The 27356-nt window shown below is 39.2% G+C and overlaps 1 long non-coding RNA gene across 1 annotated transcript in view; it reads right to left on the bottom strand.

Moving 5' to 3' along the window:
- LOC129458365 (uncharacterized) overlaps nt 1-27356 on the bottom strand; it is a 520440-nt gene that overhangs the window by 73215 nt on the left and 419869 nt on the right. The window contains exon 3 of the long non-coding RNA XR_010114833.1: nt 19119-19247. This is a non-coding gene — a long non-coding RNA (uncharacterized lncRNA). The remainder of the gene's footprint in view (nt 1-19118; nt 19248-27356) is intronic.

The raw sequence follows: 27356 nt of genomic DNA, 5'->3' as shown, positions 1-27356 counted from the left end.
GCTTTCAGCAAATTTGCACAATTTTGGCAACTAATTTTTCAAATGATTTTGGTCCCACTTCTTTTACTCTGGAACTCCAATTACAAGCATACTTTCCTTGTCTTCTTACCACACATTTTAATATTCTTCAATTTTATATTCTTCATAATTTCTTGTGACACATCTGTCATTTCTCTTATCAGCACATTCTAGTCAGCTGTTAATCTTTCTACTGAGTATTGAATTTCAGATTGATAGAAATTTTTATTTTCATTTCCAGACATTCTATTTTTTCAAATATGCCTAGTCATCTTATAAAGTTCTATTGCTGCAAATAAACTCAAGTTTGTTTTTCCCTGTGTGCATAATAAACTGGTTGTTGTGCAATCTCTTACAAGTCCAATAGCCAGAGTCCTTATAAGTCTAGGTTTTCTTTTTATTGCTTCAACAGCTTTTCCCTCTCTGTGCCTCCTCAACTTCTCAATTTGAATTTATGTTTACTTTTTTCTTTATATTGTTCTTTAGGAATATATACGTGGGTATTTACCAATACCTAGGATGATGGATTCTTCTTTTATAGCAGGTTTGAACTTCCTTCTTTCAGGCTGTTGGAGTCAGTACTAGTCTAGACCCAGTTGAAGCAAGTTTACAGGGTGTCAAGTCCATGGACCATGAAGAGGTGGTGTGTGCAAGGGGTGTGAATTCACATTGGAACTGGATCTTTGCCACAACGACTGAGGTTATTTCCCTTTTCCTATTTTACTGTGCTCCTTTAGAATCAAATTATAGTGGCTGTCACTGATGTTCTGATCACATCCCATCAAAACTCATTTCCATTCCTGAAGTCGTTCTTACTGCATGACCCCTGATATTCCTGGGATCATGGAAGAGTGCTGGCATATTTTCCAGGCAGGCTGGTGATGCTGGGGACATGATAGTGGACAGTCCTGAGAACAACTCTCAATTGATGATGAATGAAAGTTGGGGCAAGGTGCTCACACCTGTAATCCCAGCACTTTGGGAGGCCGAGGCAGGCAGATCACGAGGTCAGAAGATTGAGACCATCCTGGCTAACACGGTGAAACCCTGTCTCTACTAAAAATACAAAAAATGAGCCAGGCGTGGTGGTGGGCACCTGTAGTCCCAGCTACTCAGGAGGCTGAGGCAGAAGAATGGCGTGAACCCAGGAGGCGGAGCTTGCAGTGTGCTGAGATCGCACCACTGCACTCCAGCCTGGGCGACAGAGCGAGACTCCGTCTCAAAAAAAAAAAAAAAGAGCGAAAGTTGGTGAAAAATAGTTAAATGTTGTTGTCCCTCTGAGGCATGTTCTGTGCCATCTCACAGGGCTCTGCAGTGGGATTGAGCTGCAGTTTCCCCGAGCAGTAATCGGTTGCCTAACACAATCTGTTCATCTTCCTCCCTTTCTTAGCTTATATCCACATTCTCTGGAATTGTTTCTTGTCATTTGGTTCCCCAGGAAACAAACTCCAAGTCTCTGAGATTTTATATAAAAGAGGCTTATTGAAGGATCTGTGAAGGCAGAGTAAGCAGAATTGAGCAGAGAGGAAAGCTAACACAATACAGTTTCAGCAGAGGCCTCAAATGACTCCACAGGGAGCTTCAGAATAGGAATGACCTTCAGAGATTTCTCACCTTCAGACAAGGAGGCCAGGCCTGTATATCCCCTGCACAAACAAGTCACTGGATGTGGCTGATACCACGGAAGGGGTGACCATGGATGAGGAGCTCTCTTCAGCTGAGGGCAAGTCCTGGAGAGGCATTCACCTGAGAGCCAGCTGCAACCCACACTCATAGAAGTAGGGGAATGAGTGTGTCTTTCATGAAGGGGGAATATAGGTTGCATAACACAGCATCCACCAAGGTTGCCAATGAACTATTTGTACTCAAATCTGCCTCTGTGATGGTTAATTTTTTGTGTCAACTTTATTGGGCCATGTGGTGCTCATATTAAACATTGTTTATGAGTGAGTCTGTGAAGGTGTTTCTGGATGAGATTAGCATTTGAAGCAGTGGGCCCAGTAAAGCAAATCACTCTACCCAATGTGGGTAGCATCATCCAATCTGTTGAGGACTTGAATAGAACAAAAGTCAGAAATAGAAAAAATCTGTCCCTTTTTGTCCTGCCCCACTGCTTAAGCTGGGACACCGTTTGTCAGTTTCTCCAGCCTTTGTACTGGCATTTGTACCTTCGGCTTCCCTGCTTCTCAGGCCTTCGGACTTGGACTGAATTCTAGTACCAGTTTTTCTGGGTCTCCAGTTTGCAGAAGGCAGATCATTGGACTTCCCAGCCTCCATAATCACATGAGACAATTTCTTATAATAAATAGATATTGAGGCTGGGTGCGGTGGCTCACACCTGTAATCCCAGCACTTTGGGAGGCTGAGGCGGGCAGATCACGAGGTCAGGAGATCGAGACCATCCTGACTAATACGGTGAAACTCTTTCTCTACTAAAAACACAAAATATTAGCTGGGCGTGGAGGTGGGCTCCTGTAGTCCCAGCTACTTGGGAGGCTGAGGTAGGAGAAAGGCATGAACCCGGGAGGTGGAGCTTGCAGTGAGCTGAGATCATGCCACTGTACTCCAGCCTGGGTGACAGAGCAAGACTCCATCTCAAAAATAAATAAATAAATATTGAAATAGAGAGATAGATGATTCATAGATAGATAGATAATCTCTCATTGGTTCCATTTCTCCTAGATTGCTGACTAACACATTCTTTAAAGTCAGCTGTGTGAAAACTCAACCTAAGACCCAAAGCAGCCATTTCCCTGCTGTTCCCTGTGATAGTGAGGTGGAGGTGTAAATCTAATTCACTTCTACTCTGAGAGGGGTGCCCTTTGGTATCTCAGATTAATGCAGAGCATTCCCCATTTGACTCCTCTCCTTGAGCATCTGTGGGCCCCAAATTACTGAGCTCCACAAATACCCTCCGGGCTAAAGTGGCTCTAGCCATCTGAAGCCCTGGTGCACTCTCTTTCTCTCATTTCCTCTTAGATGTTGGCCAGGGAGCTCTTTCCTTTCTTGTCAGCTCTTTACTATGTCTAAAGAGTTTCAGGCATTTTCATTGAGGGTTTGATCTGAATATCAAAACTTGACATTACTAGAAATAAGAATCTCTGATAAAAATCTTAAATAGGCCATTTGGCATTGAAAAATGCTGCATACCATTCAGTTCTTTTCAAAGTAGATCTCTACAGGCTTAAAGAAATAAGCCTGCCTCTCTTGACCCGGTGTCAAGAAAAGGAGTGATTTCTACCCTTATCACTTGATACCACCAGGAAAAAATGATTAGTTATTTGAATAAAGGGCCTACAGGCCCATGTAAGTTCCAGCGGTATGTAACTGATCAGATACATCTTTGTGGAGATTATTGCAAAGGTTTAGAATATATGTTCTATGTATTTTTCTGTGACAGATGCCTCAGAAATAACAATGCCCTGAGCTTGAATCTGAACAAGTATAACTCAGAATAGAAAATTATACTACTGTATCTTATTTTTAAGAATTAAAGGAGATTTAAAAGAAAATACAAGTCAAATTATCAATTTTATTATCAGTTCGACTATAAATTTAATTAAAAGTGCCACCCATTTTGTTGTGGAGTTCTGCATTTTTTCAAGTAATCTCTGGCTGCATTTTTGAATTGCTGTCTTGCCCTCTCTGCATCTGTCTCTCCCCACACTCTTTTGGTGTAGCGTAAACACAAGTTACAACACACGTGGAAAAATCTGCATTTGAATAAATGAATATGATATCATGAAAATATAGCTTTAAAATATTGGAAAAGGGGGCGTGAAAAACAAACAAGAATAATTCAGAAGATATTATGGCAGATAAGTGATTTTTCTGTTCAATATTTTCTAGCCCATATTTTTCCTTTAAATTTTAGTGCCAATGAACCAGAACTGAAAGTGAACTGAAATGATTTAAAACAATAAACATTTACAACTTGTTTATCTCTATCTTTGTTTCTATGATTTTAATCATTTATTAAATTAAATTACTTATTTGCTTTAATAATACTTTGGGAAAATGTTTTCAGGGCCACAGAATTTTAGTTTGATTATTTAAGTCAGGAGCAAGGTGTGCACTCTATTAAAAAAAACACTACTTGATGGATTTTTCAGAAATGTTTCTATCAGAGTAACATGGAAATACTTACAATGACTTTATTTATGTAACACAATCTTCTTTCACAGAATCCTTGTGATCATGCTCACAAGAGCTTTCCTTTCTCAGCGCTCACTATGCACTGGTGGGTTTTACATTCAGTCTTGACACTCATGGCCTTGAGGTAGTGACCAGTGCGGGTGGGCCTGCACCTGGGGAGGGGCGCATGTGTTGCAAATTAGAAGAAAATCGTGACACTCATGGCCTTGAGGTACTGACCAGTGTGGGTGGGCCTGCACCTGTGGAGGGGTGCATCTGTTCCAGATTAGAAGAAAATCGTGACACTTATGGCCTTGAGGTACTGACCAGTGCCGGTGGGTCTGCGCTTCAGGAGGGGCGCATGTGTTGCAAATTAGAAGAAAATCACAAAAAGTGTTGGACACTGATGTATTCACTTATCAATACAAATGAAAGGCTGCTTGTCAGAGGGCAGGTGGGTTTCTTCAGGAGGCACTCGCAAACACACATACACACACACACACACACACACACACACTGACTTTTAAATTGCAGTTTCCCAAAAGAGTCCCAAAGGGGTCTCTGTTTGGCCTCTGTAGGCTTCCCTGCCACCAACTCTCTACTTACTGCCAAAATCTCCCTGCCTCAGGACTGACTGAATTTAACAGCATCCTTCTGGCTCACAGGAAATGTATGTATTCTTGCCAAATGGGGAGAACGGCAGGCCCCACCCTGATCCTTTTCTCCTCTCTCTCCATGCCTCCCACTCCAGCATTCTCCCAGCAAAGAGTCTCTGCATCCTCTATGGGCCTCACTTTTCAGGGAACAACTCAAGGCCTTCCCAGAAGCCTCTAACTTTCACCTCACCATGATTTTGCACAACTTAAAACACCTGCAGCCAGGACAGCTCTGTGAACATCCTCTTAAAGTCCCTCCAACTGATTGACCTGGGGATCACGCTCTCCACTCCCTGACAGAGGGAGGAGAGAAAATGCCCCAGTACTAGGAATGTTTCCCAAATTCTCTAGTCTTCTCTCTTGTTCTATTGCGATGGGAGGATGAGGGTCACAGTAAACACTGGAGAGGCTCCTAGGCTCCTGCTCAGCTTAATCTTTAGAATAAGGAAGGATTCAACTATCATCTATTGTCTTCAGCTTTGCAACTTTTGCTGAAACTCCAAGGCAATAGAAAAAGTCTCATTTAACAAGAGAAGTAAGAATGATTATCTCATTTTATCCCTACAAAAACTGACCTTCAAGAGGTGAGATAGTATTTCAGGGATTCTTGACTATCAGTAATCTAACTTGTCTCCATTTCACATCACATTTCATTAAGAACAGACTGGATGCAGCAAGTATTCATGAATAAAAATTTGTTGAAAGTTGGCATTGTCATTGTTCTAAGTAGGCACTATACAAAATGTTGATGTATTGACTACTTTTTTTTTTTTTTTTTTTTTTTTCTGAGACGGAGTCTTGCTCTGTCGCCCAGGCTGGAGTGCAGTGGCACAATCTCAGTTCACTCTAAGCTCCACCTCCCAGGTTCATGTCATTTTCCTGCCTCAGCCTCGTGAGTAGATGGGACTACAGGCGCCCGCCACCACACCTGGCTAATTTTTTGTATTTTTAGTAGAGACGGGGTTTTACTGTGTTAGCCAGGATGGTCTTGATCTCCTGACCTCGTGATCCGCCTGCCGTGGCCTCCCAAAGTGCTGGGATTACAGGCATGAGCCACCACGCCTGGCCCCAATGTATTGACTACTTATAATTTGCTTCTCTGTAAGTATTTTTCCAAACTATGACCCTTTGATGGATTTTTAAAAGAGGAAGATCTTTATATGGCATACCTAAGAATTGAGAAGTTTCTTTAATCAATAGACTCCCATTAGGATTCTTCCCCAACAGCCTGCCACTGTCTTCTCAGACTTATACTGCTGGTATAGAATAGCAAGCAAACCATTTTTCTCACAACCTTAGAACTAATTCAAATTCAGTGAAACTCCCCAAATTGAAATCCTGAGCTTGCCTGACCCATTTAATGATTGTTCTTTCCAACAGAATGTGAGCTCTGAAAATGCAGTGTCAAAACCAGAGTCAGGCCAACTTTCTCCTGCTTTTCTACCAGTTCCATTTAACAGAAAGTGGCAGGACAAAGCCCTCAGTAAATGAGATTCTGAATTGCCATTGGTTTCTAAGAATGAAGGACATGTTTATTGGCCTCTGGCTACACTAGACTAAATGTGGAAAAAACTAAGATAAAACCCTCATACAGGAGCAGCCACCTTGGTGAATGGAATGAAGGTAATTGGACAAAAGCCAGGAAAAAGAAATGTGTAAGGAACACATCATAGCAGCATAATTCAGCCAAGGTCACCGGCATATTCATAATGAAGAAATCACAGGGCAACTCTACTCCATTCATAGAATGCTCAGAACATTGACTCTTTCTCTGTGCCGAAGAGCCCCACTCCTGTGAGTTTTAGATGCAGCAGACTGCAGGCAGCAGGCCTGGAGGTAGCTGCTGGAACAATAAGCTGTCAAAAGTATGATGTGGAATTGTCATAGTGCTGGGACAATGAGAAGCTGTCAGAAGTACGATGTGGAATTGTCATAGTCAGATACACAATAGTCAAATGACTTTTCTAAGGCAAATTTAGTCTTTGGATGTTTAATTTCAACAATTATAAAATTATTATAGCCTATTATGTATAGAGCTATGAGCTCATACTTTGAGAGAAACAAAGATAATTAAGATGCGTTTCTTTCTCTCTTACAATAGAGATGAGATAATGACAATATCATAATGCACGCAACCTGCTATGATGCTCCCAGGTAGCTGCTTTGTTGATATATTTTGAGGAGACATTTCCCTTTCTCAGCAGTCCTGGAAATATCTGAAATCCAAGACTGTATACAGACGTTGAGACCTTCTAGATGATTCACTGTAAATTCTCTTTCGCCTATGCTGCTGCCAGTGATATTTTCCCACCTTTCTAGGATGTGAAATCTTAAAGCATCTAGAGTCCCACTCACCTGGCATAATTCATAAAATGTGTAGAATTGTACAAGTGTGGGAAGGAGAACTGCCAGATTTCCACAGACTTGAGGTTGATATCATGTCCTTAGTTGCATTATGGGTGATCACTTTCCCTTTTCTCAAAACTACTACGATGCTTGTATCTATTTCCTACCTATATTCACTTTCTCCTCCAGAAGGGAATTTTCTGGAGTAGAGGGAAATATGGCATACCTGAGAATTGAAAATTTTCTGACCTAATCCTTTCCTTCATTTGGCCAGAGAACTTCCTATTTTCCCTGCTTTCATCCAGAAGATTCTCAGCTCCCTAAGTTACCCAATACTAATGCATTACCATATTAGGGTCTATAACGGGTAGAAGGGCATTTTAAATGTTGCATATGTTACATCATGTCATTTTTATAACTCTCTTGGGGAGGTATTTCTGCTCTGTTTTACAAATGAGAAAAGAGAAACTCAGAGGTAAGAAACTGTGTAGGCTCATGGAAGTGAATAATTAGTAAAGATAAGAATAAGACCATGCTTTCCGACATACAACTCATGCTACAATATAGAGGAAGTTAGAAAGTGACCCACTGCCTTTGTCAAAGCATTTGATGATGGAACCCTAGGGGATGGCAAGCTAAACCTAAAGAAGGAAGTGAGACTCAGACGGAAGGGGCTTGACCATTGGATGGGATGAAAGCAGATAATGCAGCCCAGGTCAGTCTCAGAAATCAGTCATCTCCTTAGGCCAGACTCCAGGAGCTGCTTTCTAAACCCTAGTGAGGAAAGGGGCTAAAAATCCACATCAAGAGGCATGTTCCTATCATGAAACTTTAGGGTATAGGTCTATGTGTAAAACTGTCAAACAAATCAATAATGAAGGCAGCCTTCTCGTCTCACAGTTCAGCTCCATCTTCACGAGGTGGGTATGGAGACCAAGAATGTGCTGCTTTGACACGCTCCAAAATTTAATGTGTCTTTAGTGGAGTTGATAGTGGTGTCAAAAAAAAGCAGGACTAGGGCCATGATGGGAGAATTAATTCATGATTACACTGGGAATTTAATCAGGTCTCTTCATGAGTATCCTTAAAGCTTGCCCTGGGGACTCACAAAGATAAATGCAGATATTGCACAAAGCTTGGAGGCTCAGCAAGGGCCAGTGAAAATAAGTGTCAAAATAATAAGAGCTATCACTAATTTGGCATAATTGTAACCCCTAATATTATGTGGTCTGAAGCATGAAGTATGAAAAGGTTCAAAGAATTATAGGGATGCATAGTGTTTAGGGAAAATACAATCATCATGGTCATCAGCACCATCAACAGCAATATAAAGACTTGCAAATGAGAGGATTATAAATATTTTTATAATTTAATACTTTGATGTATAAATTGAAGAATAAAAGAAAAGTATGCATTTAGGGCAGTAAAGTTTATCATGCCCTTGATTCTCCCCTTTTTTAAAAATACCCTTTCCCCTCTACCCTAGATCATCCCAGCATATAGTGTTTCTACATGACAAAGGTCTTCGATGCTTGCTGAATGCAATTCTTTGTAGTTTTGCTCGGGATATGACCCCCACAAATTGATAAACTCAAAGCACAGTCCAGGAGAATAATTTTTATGTTGTCGGAAAGCAAAACCTTTCCCTTGAACAGACTTCAAAGGAAAACCTCGGTGCATTAGGAGAACGCTAAGTGATCTTGCTTCATGTAGGTTGGTACCAAAATCCATTTCCACACAATGTCTGACTTTTAGCAATTTAGTCAGAAATAAGAGAATCAAAGGCACACTCCTTAAAGTTCAAGTGTGCCTGACCACATCCCACAGTGGTGGGAGAAAATGATCACTTAAATAACTCTCCAGGAAGAAAATCATGCTCATATAATTAATGAGAGTTACTCTGCAGAGAATGGACGCATTTGCTTTAATCTTGACAGCAATAGTTTATTATAGAAGAATCCCTAGTTGCTCTGGAATCGCTTTTCAGCTATTTTCATATCGAGAATGGCTATCAGAAACTAAGATATATAATCATATCCTTGTATTGCTTGTTTTTAATAAACCCATTGCACTGGGGATAAAGTCTTGTTAATGGTTGTAATAGTTTTTGTTATCTACCTAAACTTCCCCAGTTAGAAGTTTATAGCTTCCATTGCAATGGGACCAAAATATGGAACAACTGCCAAAATATGGAATAACTGCCCGTATATGGTTGACTGCCCAAATGTATCAGTAGTAGAAGCATTTGCTTTTTCTTTTTTTTGAGACGAAGTCTTGCTCTTTCCCCCAGGCTAGAGTCCAATAGCATGATCTCGGCTCACTGCAACCTCCACCTCCCAGGTTCAAGTGATTCTCCTGCCCCAGCCTCTCAAGTAGCTGGGATCACAGGTGCCTGCCACCACACCCAGGTAATTTTTGTATTTTTAGTAGAGATGGGGTTTCACCATGTTGGCCAGGCTGGTCTTGAACTCCTGACCTCAGGTGATCCGTCCGCCTCAGCCTCCCAAAGTGCTGGGATTACAGGCATGAGCCACTGCACCTGGCCACATTTGCATTTTTAAAAAAATAAGGCATTTTTAACCATTAATAGTGTAGTGAATTTATTATGGAAAATGTGACAATATATAAAAGAATGAAGTTGAGAATCACCTATTGTCTCAGCATCTAGAAAAGTGACAACCATTCTGGTGTATTTCATAGAAGACTCTTTGCTGTATGTACCTTTTTTACATAGTTGCAATCATGTCAACAATAACAATTGTTAGGTGTCTACCTGGAGGAACTGATGTAGTTAACACAAGGTACAAGGAACTCATAACTGGGACACACAGAACTTGGATTAACATAGCTAACATATTTTAGTCAATCAGTAATATGTTTTAAAATAAATAAAACATTCCAAATATCATCAATTATTTCAATAAATATTTATTAAGTACTACATCACCAGGCATTGTACTGGGTTCATTTATTACCTAATGGAATGTTTTATGATTCAAGATGGAATGTGTTTGTTATTCTGAGCTTTGAGATCAATATCTGGAACTGATTGTGTTAACTTTTGTTGTCTAATCGTAATATATGTATTGATTGTGTTCATCCTGTAGTTTGGGAATGGTTAAAAATGGAGGATTTGACTTGTTCAATGCTCACTCTATCTCCTTTTGAGCCACAGGATGTCGGTTTAAAAACCCAAAGAAGTAAATGTACGTATGTGTGTGTGTGTATATATATATATATGACTACATATATATGTATACATACATACCTAAATTTCTAAGCATTTCCTATATATGGCCTATCAATATATATTATGCTATATAATATGTAAGTTATACACATACATTATATATAAACTGCATATATGTTCATATATATTATATAATATATTGTATGACATATACGTATATATTTATAAAATATATAATATATAATAAACATATATTTAAAATAAATACATGTATTTAAATACATGTGTTTAAAAACGTAAATACATGTATTTAAATACATGTGTTTAAAAACATAAATACATGTATTTAAATACATGTATTTAAAAACATAAATATATGTATTTAAAATTTATATCAATTACATATAGTATATATTTATATGTAATATATACATTTTAAACTTCTTGAAATTGAGAATAGAAGAGCACCCCAATGGAAAAAACTAAACAAAGGAAATAAAAAGACAAATCACACAAAAAACAAATTACAAATAGCATTTAAGCATTTGTGAAGATGTGCAACTTCACTCATAATAAAATGAATAAAAATTAACTACGTTAATAATCATTTCCTAGCTATCAAATTGGAGAAAATACAGAAGTTTGAAAATAATGTTGTTGAAGAGACACTGGTAATTTCTGGAAGTGCAAAATGGTTCAAAATCTATGGAGGAAAATCTGACAGTATCTAATAACATTGCAAGTTCTTTAATTTTTAAACCTGACAATCAAACTTCCAGCAATGCCCACTACAGATATTCCCGAATAAGTAAGAAATTTCATATGTACCAGGTTATTCATTGTGATATTATCTGTTAACTTAATGTTCTGCAAAAGAAAACTGAGTAAACTATGGTACATTCTTGTGGTGGAATATAATATAATATAGTTTTTAAGAATAAGGACGTTCTGTATGTATTATGATAAAGAGAGAATATATTGCTATTCTAAAATATACTGGGGAGACGAGCAACATTCATCATAGTATATACTGTATGTTGATTTCTTTAGTAAGATAAGGCAATTATTTGTTCATACAAACAAACTATGGAACGGTAAGTATGACATAAGAAAATATTTACCTATAAGGAATTGAGAAGGAAAACAAAGAGGCACTAAAGGAAGCAAGATTTTCTAGGCGTCTCTTCGTATTATTGTTAACTTTTGAATCATGTAAATACATTACCTATTGAGAAAACACAACTCAGTTTAGTAAGAAATCCCTGATATTGAAAACAAATAAAAGTAAATGAGCAAATAACTCTAACTGAATATTGCATTAATAATATAAGCCCACAGCACATTTTTTTCACGTGACTTTAAAATATATATTTTTTGACTATATAGGCTTAGTGAGGTGTATTCTAAAGACAAAAAGCACTGCACAGATACTTTAAATTGTATTTAATAGTTTAATCTTTTTAAACTTATTATTTTGTGATAATTGTAGCTTCACCTGCAGGTTGTAAGAAATAATACAGAAAGATGCATCCCTTACTCAGCTTTCCCCAGTGGTAATACTTTGCATAACTAGAGTATAATGTCACAAGCAGGAAATTGACATTGACACAAATTATTGACTGTGTTCAGATCTCATCAGTTTTACACGCAGTTGTGTGTATGTCTGTGTGTGTGTATGATTCATTCTGTGTGATTTTATCAGATGTGTACATTCATGTAACCACCATTACAGCCAAGATGCAGAAGAGTTTCACCACAAGGATCACAGCTATTTTCCTTCCTTACCTGGCATCTACTAAAAGCATAAATAAAAATAAACAACAACCCAAAGAAGTTTTTTTTGGTCTCCAACAAAGTAAGAGTATTAGAATCCTAATTTCTTAGACAACAGACCTGTTTTAAGCACGATGTGATTGCCCAGTTCACAGGGACCAATACTGAAAGCCTGGGAGACAATCCAAAGGAGGCCAACATCTATGACTTATGCCAGAATCCCAAACACTGCTGAAAAGGGGCTGGGGAATAACTTTACACTGGGGAAACCTCACAAACACTCCTGTGGCCAGGTGACCAGGATTAACATCAACAGTGAAAAGCCGTGTTGATGTTATGTACGCTTGACGTGATGTGAAGAAAATAGAACTTAACAAGTCTGTGAGCTTTCTCAAAACTCAAAATCTCAGTCTCATCATGAGAAACACATTAGGAAAATCTCAATTAAGAGACACTCCAAAAACTTGATCACGACTGCCCAAAACTGGCAAAGTCATCAAAAATAAGGAAACTCTGAGAAACTGCCACAGACAAGAGGAGCCTAGGGAGATAGGATGATTGAATGAAATATGGTATCCAGGATCAAAACCCGGGACAGAAAAATAACACTAGGGTGAAAAACTAAGGAAACCTGAATAACTAAGGAAACCTTTGAACTTTAGCTTAATAAAAGTCTAGAACAGGGGTGCCCAATCTTTTGACTTCTTTGGGCTACATTGGAAGAAGAAGAATTGTCTTGGACCACACATAAACTTAATACTAATGATAGCTGAAGAGCTAAAAAAAATTCACACACAAAAAATATTATAATGTTTTAAGAAAATTTAGGAATTTGTGTTGGGCTGCATTCAAAGCTGTCCTGGGCCGCATGCAGCTTGCATGCCACAGGTTGGACAAGCTTGGTCTAGAAGGTTTTTCTCTGAAAGCAATTTTCAAAAAGCACATGCCTCTCTGGTAAGTTCTAAACAGGAAATGGAGCAGTACCCCTCAAATTAGCCCATTCACATTATTCATGGAATAGCAGGAATTGCCACTTTCCAATAGCCAGATGTCACTTTGACAAATGAGGGCACCAGAAAAAAAGGAGTTGGGACCTGAGAAGTGACTTTTTTTTTCTTTGTACAAAGGGAAGGAAAGAAAAACTCTTAAGGTTATAAGAAAAACTTCTGTGAGATGAATGGCAAACTCAAGGGAAACAGTGGCCGGGTAAAGGGAAGCCAGGAACTCCAGTTGTGTTACACACAGTGACATCAAAAGCAAGCACAAACTGAAGGGCAAGGGGAAAGTGTGACATAGGAGAGGAGCTGTCATCAATGCCAGAAAATCAGTATCTCATATGCAGGACACAAAAGAGACAGGAGGTCAAAGAGGGCAACTAGAGCAGGTAAAAAGAGAGTACGAAACTTGTCAAGGGGCATGGGTTGGGATGTGAGCCACAGATAAAGCAGGACTCTTGAGCTGTCATTGCTGTTGGGATTCCGGCAGCTGGGTGGTCTGGATTTGTACTGGCTGACTTAAGGCTCAGGGTGGGAATGGAGAGGGCAGGAAACATTATGACATTATGATGCCAGAATGTGAAATATGAATATCACACACCTTTTCACCACTTAGCCCCATGCCTGCTAGTGGCACAGATGAGACATTAGGGAAAGAAAGTCAGAAACATTGGTTCTAATTTAGTGAATATTACTCAATTGCTGCAGGCCTGAGTGTATGCAGACTGCGCCACTGTAATCTTATCTTTAGCACACATGTACATACCCCCCACCTTCCCTCAAAGTCTGATGTGTGGAATTTGGACACAAAAAGATTTAGAAGCTAAGATTTTCTTCGAGAAATGAGGCTTTGGCTGGGTGTGGTGGCTCACGCCTGTAATCCCAGTACTTTGGGAGGCTGGGTTGGGTGGATCACTTGAGGTCAGGAGTTTGAGACCAGCCTGGCCAACATGGTGAAACCCCATCTCTATTAAAAATACAAAAATTAACGCCTGTAATCCCAGCACTTTGGGAGGCTGAGGCGGGTGGATCACGAGGTCAAGAGATCAAGACCATCCTGGCCAACATGGTGAAACCCTGTCTCTACTAAAAATACAAAAGTCAGCTGGGCATGGTGGCGTGTGCCTGTAGTCCCAGCTACCTGGGAGGCTGAGGCAGGAGAATCGCTTGAACCCGGGAGGTGGAGGTTGCAGTGAGCTGAGATCGTGCCACTGCATTCCAGCCTGGTGACAGAGCGAGATTCCATCTCAAAACAAACAAACAAACAAACAAATATTAGCCAGGTGTGGTAGTACACGCCTGTAGTCCCAGCTACTCAGGAGGCTGAGGCAAGAGAATTGCTTGAACCCAGGAGGTAGAGGCTGCGGTGAGCCAAAATCTTGCCACTGCGCTCCAGCCTGGGTGACAGAGAGAGACTTTGTCTCAAAAAAAAAAAAAGGAAGCTTGGAGTGACATTAGCTCTTTGCAGTTTGTCTTCTCCCATCCTATTACAATCATAAACTCTATATGGTCATTCTCACCTACTTATGACTTCTAGAGTTACTCAATCACCATCTTCAACACCTAGTGTATTGATGAAGACAAGAAATGCTAGAAAATACACAAGCAGAGGACGTGAGTGATTTTTGATAGGTTGGGCTGGGCGTGGTGGCTCACACTCAGGCCTGCAGCAATTGAGTAATATCCACTAAATTAGAACCAAACAATGTTTCTGACTTTCTTTCCCTAACATCTCATCTGTGCCACTAGTAGGCATGGGGCTAAGTGGTGAAAAGGTATGTGATATTCATATTTCACATTCGGGCATCAAAATGTCATAATGTTTCCTGCCCTCTCCATTTCCCCCTAAGCCTTAAGTCCTTATATTACTAATGTAACATAAAATTGATAGTACATTCACAATCAAAATAGGTTGGGTCCACCCGGTGGGTAGTGGCTCCCTGGAAATCTGCGTGTAGAAGATTTGTAAAATGATATTAATCTCTGGTGGAAAACATTGCTGCCACCAAGCAGCCGTGCCTGCTGTGTGGAGAGAGGGACAGACAGAAGCTCTAGTCACAATCTGCCATCGTTGTCTTTACACTTGGTGAAATAAGAGCAACTTTTGAGATTCATGCTGTCCCTATCTGTCTACTTAAAACTAAATTACCATTCTTCTCCAGTTTAGATCACCATTTATATAAGGATTCACCAAATTTAGAGTCCGGAACATTCCTAATAAACCATGTTGCTGTTGTAGGACAATTTGCATGTCATGGAACAACATGTAGGAGCCATATATGATAATATCTTACACCATGCCTCGGTAGGACAAATCACCTGTTCTTTCCCTCCCAATTAATGTCACATCCAAAGATGTTGCTCAACTGTACAGTATAGCATGAAACAGTCATGACTAATCCGAAGGTTCATTTGTACACACTGAATTTTTTTTTTTTCACTTTGCATTACAGCTGCAGGGGAGAAAAAAGGCAAAACACATCCCTGCATCTGTTAGGTTTTAATCCAATTTGTCATATCTGATTGGCTTAATTGGTGCATTACCAATTATGGCACATCAACATCTGTCATCCTCCCCCTCCCTCAATTTCCCTCAACTGTTAAAAATATTGTATAAGTATTAATTAGATAACTGATTAATTTAATTTGGATGAAGTAAATTTGCTACCTAATGATACAGAGGAAGTAATGAGGCTTCAAATCAGAACACCCAACACTGAGAAATTCTATGCAGCTCATTGAGTGTTCCCTGTTGTGGAACGCCCATTGTACTTTCAATTCATTCTCTGACCAACATTTTGTGGATCTGCTTTGATCTACCTAAAACAGTTCTCTGTAGATCTATCTGTTTTACAAATTTAACAAGGCATCACCACTAGAAGACCAATGACCAATTAAGGTCGTCTATAAATTATTTAAATAAGTGTCTGCATTTAAAAAAGAAAAGACATACCATTGATAAAGCAAGGTTTCAAACCACAATTAACGTACATTCCTTAAGACAATTCAGCCTGGCTTTATGTCCAGTTGGTAACTCCCTGAAGCAAGAAAGTTTGTTACTTCAAAACCATCTATGTCCTTTTGGTTCCTTCTTTTCCTGCATATTGTTTGTGATTTTCCATGTTCCAGGATGATACATGCTGTTCAGCTTGGACTGAGAATATTCTTGTGCCATTACGAATACAATGAATTTCAACAAATATCTGTCACCTAAATTACTGAGAGTTCAGAAATTAAAGTACAGAATCTTTCGAGTCAAAGTATTTCAGTGCAAATTCTGTTAAACTGCACATTCAACATGCCTGCTTATACTAAACTATTTTTCTAGTAAGGCTACAAACGATGAGCACAGTTGGCTTTTTTCAGGAATATATCTTCTAAATTGAATAAAATTGCATTAGAATAACCTGTTATTACCCCGAAATTATTGCTCTGTAACAATATCAAACAACCTGTGTTCTCTCAAACTGTCGTAGTCCAGAAGTTAACATATGGTGGTTTATTTCTGGTAACACTGGCATGTTCTGTGGAGATTCAAGGGAAATAATACATGGCCTTCAAGTGTGGTGACTCAGCCTGTAATTTCAACACTTTGGGAAGCTGAGGCAGGAGGATCACTTGTTACCAGGAGTTTGAGGCTGCGGTGAGCTACGATCACACCACTGCACTCCAGCCTAAGTGACAAAGCAAAACCCTGTCTCTAAAGAAAATAAATAAATAAATAAATAAATAAATAAATAAATAAATAAATAAAAATAAGTAATGCAGGGCCTTTTGTTGTACTGATAATCCTCTAGAAAAAATAATTACCCAGGTATAAAGTTTTACCAACTACAAAAAACGTTATGAAAGATATTGGAGTATTTCCCACAAGGTCTCTTTAAAATTTAGTCTAAAGAGTACTCCCGGCCAGGCGCGGTGGCTCACGCCTGTAATCCCAGCATTTTGGGAGGCTGAGGCGGGTGGATCATGAGGTCAGATCGAGACCAACCTGGCTAACATGGTGAAACCTCATCTCTACCAAAAAAATACAAAAAATTAGCCAGGCATGGTGGCGGGCACCTGTAGTCCCAGCTACTCGGGAGGCTGAGGCAGGAGAATCGCTTGAACCCTGGAGGCAGAGGCTGCAGTGAGCCGAGATTGCGCCACTGCACTGAGACTCACTCTCAAAAAAAAAAAAAAAAGAGTAATCCCTTTGGGTGCTTCTTACAAATGCAGCATCTAGACACACCCAAAAGTCTGTGCTATAGATTTGGATGCTGCAATCAGTCTTCTTAAAGCCCACCAAATCCAAATGAAAATCATCATAATGTCTGATCTGGGTCACTGATTGCTGTCCTCTTCTATGATGTCTGAATAAAATGTCATTTAGAGAGTCTGCCATTTTTATTAATCTGTGTCATTCAACCCAAGTAAAAACAATTTTCATAATATACTGGTACCACTTGAAGACAGGTTCTTTAGGCATTTCCACTCACAAACGTTTTCCCCCAAAATATTGCTTCCTTTAAGAGCACTTTTTGTAGAAGTAATAAGCTGCCATCAGACCAACGACTCTGTATATTTTATAAACTCTTTCTCCCCAGCCCCTTCAGGTGAGTCTAGAAAACTCTAAGATAAAAAGATCAGCAAAACCATCATAGACATGTAGAAAATTTCAAGTCAAGAAACTTATGGATGTGGGACCGTGCAAGGTATATTCTGAAATTGCTGGAGTATGAGCCAAAGACTGTATAGTGAACTAGAAATGGAAAGACAAGTTGTGGTCTCAGGACAGATCATCTTGGACGCATGCCTACTGGTTGGACCTTTAGAAACTGTGACATTTTGAGCAGATGAATGACAAGATCAAAAGCATGCCTTAGGAGGCATCAATCTTTGGATTGGTAGGGCAAGAAGGGAAAATGGAAAGACTAGTTTACAGAAAAATTGTAACTGCCTTTTGGGAGAGAGCACTCATCTCGAGTCATGGAGAAGGGAAAGCACAAGCAAGACAGTTCTTTTTTTTTTTTTTTTTCTTTGAGACAGAGTCTCGCTCCGTCACCCAGGCTGGAGTACAGTTGCGCGATCTCGGCTCATTGCAACCTCTGCCTCCCGGGTTCAAGCGATTCTCCTGCCTCAGCCTCCTGACTAGCTGAAACTACAGGCACGTGCTACCATGCCCAGCTAACTTGTTGTATTTTTTTGTTTTTTGTTTTTTTTTTAAGTAGAGACAGGGTTTCACTGTGTTAGCCAGGATGGTCTCGATCTCCTGACCTCATAATGCCCCCACCTTGGCCTCCCAAAGTGCTGGGATTACAGGCGTGAGCCACTGCGCCCGGCCGGCAGGAGGCAGTTCTAAGAGACAAAGGTCCTGGTGACATTCCCCTAGTCTTCAAGAATAACTCTCACATTCCCTGCAGCTATCGGCCTCGGCAGAAAGGTACCACTTCAAAAGCACGCCATCACCTCTAGGGACCATTTTTACCACTTTCATCTTTGAGATTTGCTGTTTCTCTTTGTCTTAAGGTTGGATCTTTGCTGAGAGTGTCAGAGTTCTCTTACTGAAGTCTTAATTAGAAAAGTGGCAGATATTTACATTCCAGGACACAAATAGATGCTTCAAAAAGAGCTCCTTTATCCAGTTTTTATTGTCAGGGAAAGAACAGGATTTGCCTTCCAATAGCTGTTGCAGACTACTCACCACACTTAAGCTCAGGATGGAGACATTTTCTGAAATGCCATGGAGGACAGATTGAAAATGCCTTAATCATATTTGGTTCCATTGGACCACTCGAAATTACTTTCCAGCATTCATTTTTAATGTCACATTTTCATAAGACGTTTCTTACTGGAAAGAACTCTCAAACAGAAGTTGGAAAATGTTGGTCCTAATCCCCTACCACTCTTATTCAGCACAGTACATTAAATATGTGCCAGGACCTGCTCAAAGTGCCAGGGAAGAGGACAGATAAAACAGATTTCGCCTTTGGGAAGCTCCCAGTCTGGAATGGGAGAGAGACATACCTGAAGATGGAATTGGAATGCGATGCACTGAGTCCTGGGGCCGAAGTTGGCACGTGGTGTTCTGGGAGCACAGATGAGGAGCTGAACACCTTCACTGCAGGCTTCCAGAGATGGTGGTGGCTAAACAGGCTGAAATGAAGGCAATAAAGAGCAAAGCAGTGGGTGGAGGGTGTTCCCTGCAAGGACAACAATCAACAGAGCTGTCCAGCAGTCTAGTGTATGCATCGGAAATGGAAATGATGTTTTTATTCCTCTAGGATAAAGCACAACCTCCTGCCAACCGTGATCTTGGATAAAACCACAAACACAGGAAAAGACGGGACCACTGAGCACCTTTCGTGTCCTGCTCAGGGCCTTTGCCCTTATCCTGCAGACACATGAAACCATTGAAGGATTTTAAGCAGAGAAGTCACCAATACGATTTGTGCTTTGGATGTATCACCATGACAGCAAGGTGAGAGTCTACACATACTAGTGGACAATGGCTAAACCATGTACAAAACTAGAATTCCAACCTGCATATTAAACCAACCTCATGTTTAATAATTAGCCCAGTAAGCCAGCCTGTTGAAGTCAATTTGTAGATACTCACACTGCTGTCTCTAGCAGCAGTCCATGAAGGCAAGCGATAACATCTGTAAAATTGTCTCTAAGTGGCCAGGACTTAATTAATAATTGGCAACTTCCCTAATTTGAGCTCCCACTTCCAACTTGGGACCAACTAGAGGAGGCTGAATCTGTTCTCCTAACCAATCACATGGGATGCCCCATTGTTAGCAGACAACTTCCTCAGGCCAACAGCCTCCAATCGGGGCACACCTGGAGGATTCCCTTTTACCCACCAAATAGCTTTCCTCTCCTCTGCCTGCTTTTCAGCCTCTGCCAAACACGTGAATGGCAGCTGACTCCCCTTATAGCAAGTTATGAATAAAATAGCCTTTGATATCTCATTTGGTTGATCTTTGTTTATTTCCACAAAGGTCAGGAATCTTTATAAATGATCAAATAATTTGCAGTAAATTTGCAAAAAACATGCATTAAAAATTATAAACCGGGAAACAAGGGAGATAATCAAAACCAGTGATACAATAATAAATATGAGTAACATGAATTAAGCACTTACTAGTCATCTGCACTCTACTAATCACTTTACCTCCTAGAATCTCATTTACATCTTAAAACAACCCCTGTTGCATGTACTAGATGTTAGCTACATTTTAAAATAGAATAAACAGAGTTAGAAAGACGAATGATGAGTTCAACTCACAATTTTATCTGTAGTTAGTGACTCAAAATAGGTCTTCCTTTAATTAAAAAAAAAAGTTGTCTGTTTTTTATTGAGACAGAGTCTTCTGTCATGCAGGCTAGTGTGCAATGGCAGCTCACGGCTGACTGCAACCTTGACATCCTGGCTTAAGCAATCCTCCCACCTCAGCCTCCCAAGTAGCTGGGACTACAGGTGTGTGCCATCACACTTGGCTAATTTTTGTATATTTTGGTAGAGAAGGGGTTTTGTCAAGTTGCCCAGGCTGGTCTTGAACTCCTGGGCTCAAGAGATCTGCCAACCTTGGCCTTCCAAAGTGCTAGGATTACAGGCATGAGCCATCATGGCCAGACTCCAACTAGGTTTTCCTGACACCGAAGCATATGCTCTAAACATGCCATGAACTGCCTCAAAACCAAAGTTAACTGAGAGCCAGAGCTTAGACCAAGTCAAGCACTTCATTACTTCTTTTATTTCACAGGACCTCAGAAGGGAGATGAAAACAATAGAGTAGAAAAAATATTTGGGAGGTAAAATAGCAGAATTTGGTGACTGACAGGCTATGGTTGGTGGTGGAAGGCTGGATAAGGAATCCAAGGTAATTTTATGTTCTGAGAGAATCTTATTCCCCCAGTTCCATCTGTAAAAGGCCCTTCTTGACCCACACACCTGCAAGCCTTGAGGGGGGAACCGAGGGGTTTCAGGTTAATTCTTCCTAGGGCCTTGGGCTAGTCACCCCATATCTCTAAATACCCTGTTTTATCTGTAAAATTAGAAGAATGCCTTGCCTACCTCCCATGGTGGTTTTCTATTTCAAAAAAAATTAATTCATCTATTTCTTTAAAAGTTATGTGTTTTAACACCTATCTTTATTATACAAGTTACTTATATCATTTGTCTTCATACTAAGGTCTAAGAAATTGCCTGAAAATGTTTTTACTTTTCTAGCAAGTAAATAGTAGATAAAAGAGTGGATATGAAAATATTAATACTGAAAAGTTGTATCCAGATATTTGTTTCAGATAAGTTTGGGTAATATAGAAAATATTTTGTAATATATCTGATGATACATTAGAAGGTTGCACTGTTCTTCAAACTTCAAGTGAATTTTCAAAAAAAATGATAAATCTATTTCTCAAAAAGTTATGTAAGTTATTTTTATTATGCAAAGTTATTTCTATATTTTGTTTTCATGCTAACATCTAAGAAGTTGCCAGAAAATGTTTTTACTTTTCTTTTTTTTTTTTTTAATTATTATACTTTAGGTTTTAGGGTATATGTGCACAATGTGCAGGTTTGTTACATATGTATCCATGTGCCGTGTTGGTTTGCTGCATCCATTAACTCGTCATTTAGCATTAGGTATATCTCCTAATGCTGTCCCTCCCCCCTCCCCCCAACCCACAACAGTCCCCGGAGTGTGATGTTCCCCTTCCTGTGTCCATGAGTTCTCATTGTTCAATTCCCACCTATGAGTGAGAACATGCGGTGTTTTGTTTTTTGTCCTTGCGATAGTTTACTGAGAATGATGGTTTCCACTTTCATCCATGTCCCTACAAAGGACATGAACTCATCATTTTTTATGGCTGCATAGTATTCCATGGTGTATAGGTGCCACATTTTCTTAATCCAGTCTATCGTTGTTGGACATTTGGGTTGGTTCCAAGTCTTTGCTATTGTGAATAGTGCCGCAACAAACATACGTGTGCATGTGTCTTTATAGCAGCATGATTTATAGTCCTTTGGGTATATACCCAGTAATGGGATGGCTGGGTCAAATGGTATTTCTAGTTCTAGATCCCTGAGGAATCGCCACACTGACTTCCACAATGGTTGAACTAGCTTACAGTCCCACCAACAGCGTAAAAGTGTTCCTATTTCTCCACATCCTCTCCAGAACCTGTTGTTTCCTGATTTTTAATGATCGCCATTCTAACTGGTGTGAGATGGTATCTCATTGTGGTTTTGATTTGCATTTCTCTGATGGCCAGTGATGATGAGCATTTTTTCATGTGTTTTTTGGCTGCATAAATGTCTTCTTTTGAGAAGTGTCTGTTAGGTATTGATGGGACGTATCTTGAAATAATAAGAGCTATCTATGACAAACCCACAGCCAAGATCATACTGAATGGGCAAAAACTGGAAGCATTCCCTTTGAAAACTGGCACAAGTCAGGGATGCCCTCTCTCACCACTCCTATTCAACATAGTGCTGGGAGTTCTGGCCAAGGCAATCAGGCAGGAGAAGGAAATAAAGGGTATTCGATTAGGAAAAGAGGAAGTCAAATTGTCCCTGTTTGCAGATGACATGATTGTATATCTAGAAAACCCCACTGTCTCAGCCCAAAATCTCCTTAAGCTGATTAGCAACTTCAGCAAAGTCTCAGGATACAAAATCAATGTACAAAAATCAGAAGCATTCTTGTACACAAATCACAAACAGAGAGCCAAATCATGAGTGAACTCCCATTCACAATTGCTTCAAAGAGAATAAAATACCTAGGAATCCAACTTACAAGGGATGTGAAGGACCTCTTCAAGGAGAACTACAAACCACTGCTTAATGAAATAAAAGAGGATACAAACAAATGGAAGAACATTCCAAGCTCATGGGTTGGAAGAATCAATATCGTGAAAATGGCCATACTGCCCAAGGTAATTTATAGATTCAATGCCATGCCCATCAAGCTACCAGTGACTTTCTTCGCAGAATTGGAAAAAACTACTTTAAAGTTCATATGGAACCAAAAAAGAGCCCGCATCGCCAAGTCAATCCTAAGCCAAAAGAACAAAGCTGGAGGCATCACGCTACCTGAATTCAAACTATACTACAAGGCTACAGTAACCAAAACAGCATGGTACTGGTACCACAACAGAGACATAGATCAATGGAACAGAACAGAGCCCTCAGAAATGATGCCGCATATCTACAACTATCTGATCTTTGACAAACCTGACAAAAACAAGAAATGGGGAAAGGATTCCCTATTTAATAAATGGTGCTGGGAAAACTGGCTAGCCATATGTAGAAAGCTGAAACTGGATCCCTTCCTTACACCTTATACAAAAATTAATTCAAGATGGATTAAAGACTTACATGTTAGACCTAAAACCATAAAAAACCCTAGAAGAAAACCTAGGCAATACCATTCAGGACATAGGCATGGGGAAGGACTTCATGTCTAAAAGACCAAAAGCAATGGCAACAAAAGCCAAAATTGACAAATGGGATCTAATTAAACTAAAGAGCTTCTGCACAGCAAAAGAAACTACCATCAGAGTGAACAGGCAACCTACAGAATGGGAGAAAATTTTTGCAACCTACTCATCTGACAAAGGGCTAATATCCAGAATCTACAATGAACTCAAACAAATTTACAAGAAAAAAACAAATAACCCCATCAAAAAGTGGGCGAAGGACATGTTTTTACTTTTCTAACATGTAAACGCAGCTGAGTATTATATATATTTACATGAGATTATAAAATGTCAGATCTCACTTGGCCAATACTATTTGTAGAAGCAGGAAAATAATGTACTTCAGAGGATAAAAGCCTGAAGAAGCACCCAAAGCATAGCCTTTGCCTCAAGTGGCCAAGACACTGGAACGCTCTTTCCCAGACTATTTAGTTTATCTTCCTTATCACAAGGGAGTCCTCATTTCCCAAAATAACTAAATATATGTACAGAGATCTATATATTTTCTTTACATAAATGTATGTAGATAGAAATATTTCCCAAACTAAGTAAAAAAAAATAAACCTGTGTACACACACACACACACACACACACACACACGTTCTTTTCTGTGGAATTCAACAGCCAATTCAAGACTGTTTATAAAATCCAATCAAATGCAAGTCCCTGGAATAAGAAAATCAAAAGTTGATTCTGAAATCAACTTTAGGAACTCCTTTGTAGGCAACTTCAGACACACTGGTTTGAATTGTGTGCTCTTTGAATTCTTTGTCTTTTTATCTTGGCCAAGTACCAGATTTCAGAAGCAAGCGGGTGTCAGAGTACTATGATTATGACACCAGCAACAACACCTGCTACATACTAAGAACTGCACTGTTCTATTTTTTTAATTTATCTTTGTTATTAATGTTATTTTCAATTGACAAATCATACTTGCATAAATTTATGGTGTACAATGTGAAGATTTAATACATGGATACAATGTAGAATTATTAAATCAACCTAATTAATACACTCATCACCTCACTTACTTATCCATGTTTGTGATGAGACTTTTGAAATGTGCACTTTTAGTTATTTTGAAATATACAACACATTGTTATTAACTGTGCTCAACCCAGTGTGCAACAGATCTCAAAACTCATCCCCCTATCTAGCTGAAACTTTGTGCCCCCTGACCAACTACTTCCTATTCCTTTCCTCTTGACCTTGCCCCCAGCATGTGGTAACCATTATTCTACTCTCTACTTTGATGAGTTGGATTTTTTTAGATTCCACATATCAGTGAGATCATGTGATATCTGTCTTTCTGTGCTTAGCTTATTTCTCTCAAAGATGAAAGATAAGTGTTGGCAAAAATGTGGAAAAGGAAACACTTGTAAGGTGATGGTGGGAATGTAAATTAGTACAGCCATTAAGGAAAATGCTGTGGAGGTTCTTCAAAAAACTAAAAATAGAACTACCATATGACCCAGCAATCCCACTTCTGGGGGTATATAAAATAAAAATTAAATCAATACGTTGAAGGGCTAGCTACTCTCCCATGTTTAGTGCAGTATTATTGACAATAACCAAATATAGAATCAATGTGAGTGCTAATTACCAGATGAATGGCATATAGAAAATCAGGTATATATACAGAATGGAATACTTGACTTTAGAATGGAATATCTTTAAATGTAAGTAAGAAAATATAGCATATATACAGAATAGAATGCTAGTCAGCCTTTAACGAGAAAGAAATCATGCCATTGTGACAACATGTATGAGCCTGGAAGACATTACTCTAAAAAATTTGACTTGTCTCATTTAGTCCTAATAACCTTAAGAGCGAGATATTATTATTTCTCCCACTGTATCCTTGAGGAAACATAATCAAAGTTGAGTAATTTCATGTGACATGCCCATTATGGACTGATAACAGACACCTGCTTATCCCACTTTTTTAAGGATCCAGGGCAATAGAGAACATAACATCTCCAAGTCCACTATTTTTTGTAACAGAGGGAACAAGAAATCTTAAAACAGCAATTAAATGCTTTAGCACAGAGCTGAACTATGTCCCTTACCCTGACAATCATATGATCATGGTCAATGAGGCCATATGGTCCCATTTTGACTCACAGGGAGGTCAGGAAGTGTAATTCGGAAAGTTAGAAACATTTGGGAAGCAGCAATGACAGCTACTATAGGTCATATCTACCCAGAGCCTGTAGTGTTCCTCTTTCCAATATGCCATGAAAGTCATAATCATTGCATAAAGCAATTGAGTCTTCTACAGCATAAAAACAAAATTTATATTTGTTGTCTTTAGATTTTAACGTACACTATACTTATTTTCTGGTTTCCTTTGAATATAAACAATAATCTCACAACATAAAAGTCAAACTGGATCTCCAATTTTCTTTTTTTTCTTTCTTTCCCTTAAATTTAACTTTTTTATTTTCTCAAAAAGACCATCCCATAAACATTTATGTTATCAACTACATTGGCTTTTTATTGCTGTGTAACAAATGACCACAAACATACCACAAAATGTGTGCTTATCCCCTCACAGTTTCTGTGGGTCAGAAGTCTGGCATGGTGTAGCAGGACTCTCTACACAACGTTTCAAAAGTCTGCAGTTGCAGTCAAGGTGTTAGCCCAGGTGTGTTTTCATCTGGATGGTCGGGTGGGGAAGAATCCATATCCAAGCTAAACCAGGGAGTTGGAAGCATTCATGTCTTCAGTAAGACTGAGCACCCTGCTTTTTTCAAACTGTTGCTTGGGGGTCACCCTCAGTTCCTGCCTAAGGCTGGAGTAGACTACCATAGTTTCTTGTCACATGTTCCTCTGCATAGGTGGTATGTAGTACGTCATAGTACCTTGCTTTTTCAGGTTCAGCAGGGGAGTGTCCCACTAGTCTGCAAAGACAGTATTTTTTATAAGATATAATGGAATCATGGAAGTGGCATCTTATCACCTGTACTATTAATCTGTATTATTGGTTAGAAGCAAGTCACATAATCCACTCACATTAATAGGAAGGAATTACAATCAAATGTAGACACTAGGAAAAAGGAATTATCAAGGATCAACTTACAGTGTGTCCCTCACATCAACAGAGGTAGAATATAAAAATTATTTATTTCTATTATTATATCTCAACTGCCTGTGTCTTTGACTTACACGTTGTAGATCCCTGTTGTTATATTTCTATTCATTATATAAATTAACTCTTTATGAGCTATTCACCTTTTACTCTATTAATATCCACAAATAATCATGGCTTCATGATGAAGCCTGATTAAGCCTGTGGTGTCTAGTGTTTTAGTATTTAAAGTACCATAGTCTTTAAAGGATCTCTCTCTCTGTGTATGTATGTGTTTATCTCTCTATGTCTCTTTCTGTCTTGCTGAGGATCAAGAATACATATTTTCTTATCTTTACTGTTCTCTTATTTTTTAAATAAAATCATTGGTGGTACTATTGGTTTAGCTTCAAAGTCCTTGGAAGTAATCCCTTCCTATATAAAAAAGAACTGGGCAACGACTTATCATGGACCTATCAAAGAAATGAGATTGCAGGGCAAATAGCCATTCTAATATCAGGAGAAACAGATTCATCCAGAGAGACACAGATGAGATTTCCTTAACTGGAACTGAAGCTATGGTAGCCATAAACCAGTAGGAGCACTTAAATGGTAATTTTGATAAATTGCCGGAAGTGGACGGGTGTGATAAATTGCTGGAAGTGGACTGGAGTGGAAGTAGACTGGCGTGGAAGTGGACTGGTGTG

This window comes from Symphalangus syndactylus, chromosome 19, assembly GCF_028878055.3.
Source record: "Symphalangus syndactylus isolate Jambi chromosome 19, NHGRI_mSymSyn1-v2.1_pri, whole genome shotgun sequence".
Classification (NCBI taxonomy): Eukaryota; Metazoa; Chordata; class Mammalia; order Primates; family Hylobatidae; genus Symphalangus; species Symphalangus syndactylus.
The sequence above is the reverse complement of the archived record's forward strand: the minus strand, read 5'-3'. Positions and strand labels throughout refer to the sequence as shown.